This window comes from Abrus precatorius, unplaced genomic scaffold, assembly GCF_003935025.1.
Source record: "Abrus precatorius isolate BTA unplaced genomic scaffold, Abrus_2018 Scaffold3, whole genome shotgun sequence".
NCBI lineage: Eukaryota > Viridiplantae > Streptophyta > Magnoliopsida > Fabales > Fabaceae > Abrus > Abrus precatorius.
The window spans coordinates 10146493-10150819 of NW_020874373.1; positions in this window are offsets into that span (position 1 = coordinate 10146493).

The window sequence follows — 4327 nt, forward strand, 5'->3', positions numbered from 1 at the left end:
AGCGAGAATTAGCTTGCTCAAGCGAAAACGCGCAGGTTAGTGGGGTATTTAAGGAGTCTCAGCATTCAAAAACTTCATTTTCTCACCATACAACTTCTCTCTCTCATTTTCTCTCTGTTTTCTCACTTCTTCTAGGTGAGTTTTCAGAGCTCATTTTCTGGTCTTTACTTTGTTTCTTTCTCTCTCTTTCTCAAGAGATTTATACCTTGTTTTTATGAGTAGATCTGAACTGTTTGAGTCGTATTTCATACCCAAACTCTTGATCCACCTCTTTAGGATTCACTAGGATTACGATCTTAGAACTCATTTCAAGTAAGGGGAGCTTACTCTAGTTAGCTTTATGTATTTCTCTAATGTTGACATGTGTGAATATATATATATATATATATATATATATATATATGTCGCACTGGCTAAGAATAGGTTGAGATATGAGCAAAACCTTAGGGTAGAAACCAGAGTAAATATGGTTGAGCGGTTCAATTTTCGTTGATGTGTGTGATGAGCCTGATTGGTTGTGATAGAATCTTATGTTGTTTCATTCTATGGTATAATATTTAGTAGGTTGAAGAAATTGTTGAAAAATGGTTGTATATTATGTTGAGATCGATTTTTGAATAATGTGTTTTAATGTTTATTATGTATTAGTGTTGAAATCGTATGAGAATGTGGTAGGTAAATGTACCAAGTGGTAGGCCAATGTGCTGAGTGGTAAGTTTCATTATGGATTCACCAATGTTGTGATGTCGAATGGAGCTGAATTATTGTTATAATTATGGTGATGGGTTTTATTGATATTATTGTTGTCAATATTGTGGTTGACATTAATGTTGGCATCGTTATTGTTGTTGGTATTCCATGAGTTAATAATGGGCTAAACATGCTGCATTAATTGGTTAACATTTATGTACTATTTTTCTAAGCAAGAAATTGACTTCAGGATTGATAAGTCTGTAATTAGGCCTTTTTTTATAGCCCATATATTCATATTTGACCTTTATTTTATTTAGATTTTACACTAATTTATATATTAATTGTGCAGTTTGGTATAAAGATGCCGCAAGTGGATTTTGGATGCATTCTGGGCCCAAATTAATGGAAGATTAGAGCTTCGCAGCAGTCAGCACGCCTAGACCCATTCAATAAGCACGAGGTGCTTCAAGCCCATGCACGGTCGTGCCCAATGCCTTGCACGACCGTGCTCATCTGTGGAAAGCCCAATTATGAATAGTTTTTTAGGGTTTTCAAACCCTATTAAAAGGAAGATCTGAGGCACCATTGGGATAACACCGTTTTGACATCTTGGCTTGGGCTCTAGAATACATTTGATCTCATCTCTCTTGCACGGGATCCTTGACACATGCTTGGCGGGACTTGGAGCTTCGAGCGATCGTACTTGAAGATCAGGAACACATCTCACACTCTAGTTTGCTATTTCTTTTGATTATGGCTTTGTTTATGATTATTTTAGTTCTTTTCTTTAGCATGAGTAACTAAGTCCATAGCTAGGGCTGTGGGAATTATTGTTCATGAATTGATAGAATTTTGATATTTGAATTTAAATTTGATTTTCGTTTTGTGATTAGAGTTTATCCTATTGCGCTTCTTTCTTAATCCTAATTAATTATATCGTCAGGCGACCGTACCTCGGTTAATTAAGAGATCTATAGGATAAAACGAGACAAAGGATTAGGTGGACCTAACCAATCTTTCTCTTCTAATCGTTATTAAATTAACAAGTTCATAGGTTCGTTAAGCTTTTTCTCAAATTGATGTCTTGCATGACCATTGGGGATATTAATTTAGAGAAAAGAATATTAATATTACATGACCATTAGATATTGATAGTATTTGTATGAATGATTGGTAATCACAAGGAAATCGGATTTAGAGTTAAATAGAAAAATAACATAAAGGATTGAATGAAAAAATCCATATGTCCTAGGTTCTTCTCTGATAAGTTTAACCAAGACGTGCATTGTATTCCTTACTCTTAGTTTTATAATTGTTTTTATAAATTCTTGTTTTTAATTAATCTCGTATCTTTGAAGCTTAAACAATTGAATTAGGAAATTCTTAGTAATTGGAAAACAATCCTTATGGGACGATATTTTAGGAACTTAATTTAAGAACCCTTTATTACTTCTCGATGGGTACACTTGCCCTCCAAACAAGGATGAAAATGTTTTATTAAGCATTTGATGCATTAAGTTACATATACATACGTTACATTTTTGTTATTCTTATGAAGAAGATCTTTTGTTGTGTAAACACACCCTTGCTCTTGTTTGTATTGTGTGTGTGTTGCAATGATCGTACGATGGTACGTGAGAAGAAGTGACAGGTAGAGTGTTCACTTTCCATGCTAGAGAGTCTGACTAAGGAGTAGTCTAGGTTGAAGACTTTGGAGATATGTAGCTTAGTTTCTATTAGTCTAGGTTTTGGTGTGAAAGTATGCCACTTGGCTGTAGTCATAATGTTTTCATGTAAATATTATGCGAAGACCTTGTATTTTGAGTTCCACTTTGAGTAATTGTTGTAATTATGTACATACACTTATATCATTTTTGTATTATATGAAATTTCCTTTGGGGCTTAGTTATTCTGCTGATTGGATATTGAAGTCAAAATTTTCTTTTGAAAATTTATATTATTTGCAATATACTGGTACTATCTTGTTAATCAAAGAAAATTAGGAGCTGTGATTCAGAATGTCTTTGATCTTTTATAAAAAAAAAAAAGGTTGTGACAGAAGCTATTAGAAACAATGGTCCACACGTAAAGTCTCTTAATTATCATGAGTATAGATTTCCTCTTCTTAAGAGTTAGAGTATACAACAGAACTATTGAAAAGTTATGAAGAAGAAAGAGAAAAATGTGGAAGTTCAATTATCTTAGATGTATAGATGGATAAGAAAAGTAAAACATTGATCAATTTCTTAGTAAATTATCCAACTGGTTCTATATTTGTGAAGAACATTGATGCATATGCTTATATGAAAACTGGAGAAAAGTTGTTTTAACTCTTTGATAGTTTTTCTGAGGAGATTGAAAAGAAAAATATTGTGTAAGTAGTTATTGACAATAGAAGTAATTATGAGTTAGCCACTAAGAATTATTAACTCTCAAGCAATATCATTTACATGATTTCTATTCATATTTGCCGGTAAGAATTATTAACTCTCAAGTAATATCATTTACACAGTTTCTATTCATATTTTATTAGTTTCTAATTTTAGACTATGCAATTTAGTTTTAGGTAAGTTGTTGCAAGTTAAAAGATCATATTTGTTTAAGACTTTATGCATTGCACACTATATTGATTTGATGTTGTAAGACATCGAAAAAATAACATGAGTCAAGAGAACAACTCAAAGAGGATTTACAAATAAAGTTGCATTGGTTAGATATGGAGTAACAAAATTTGCCTCAACATTCCTCACATTACAAAGGTTGCATAATAGTAATAAAAAAAACAACCTTAGAACATTGTTCACTTCTAATAAATAGCAGCCAAAGAAGCTAAAGGTAAAATGGTAATACACATTGTGCTTATGCCTTCTTTTTGGAATGATGTGGTTTTCAATATTAAGGCTATGAGGTCACTTATGCAAGTTTTAAGACTTGTTAATAATGAAAGAAAGCCTGCAATAGGTTATACATATGAAACAATTGATAGAGCTAAAGAAAATATTCAAAATGCCTTCAAAGGAAATGTAAACAAATATAAAGAGCTTTTTGCTATAATTGATAGAAGATAGGAGTGTCAACTTCATCATCCAGTGCATGTTATAGGTCATTATCTGAATCCTCAATTATTTTATAGCAATAAACAAATTGAAAATGATCATGAAGTTGTGGAGGACCTATATAAATGTATGGAAAAGTTATGTACAACTGAAGATGATGTAGACAATGCTACAGTTTAATTGTCAGCATATAGAAGAGGTAAAGGTCTCTTTGGTTTAAGTAGAACAAAAAGAAAAAGGACCACAATGGCTCCTAGTAAGGGATTTGTTTAATTTTTCATTGTAATGTAATTATGTAGATATAACACAAAGGATTAATAAGTTATTGCATAACTTGTAGGTGAACAATGGAAGAATTATGGAGTACGTATATCACGTTTACAAAGTGGAGTACTTTTGGGCAAGTAAATAAATGTCAAGTAACGTTAATTTAAAGTTTTTGATCTAATATTGAAAGTGAAAAACTAATATAATTTTTTATAGTAAAATATATCCATTCTAAAAAAAAGAAGCAGATTTAAGAATCAAAGGTTGCAAGACTTGGTTTTCATTAACTATAATCAAGCTCTTAATAAACG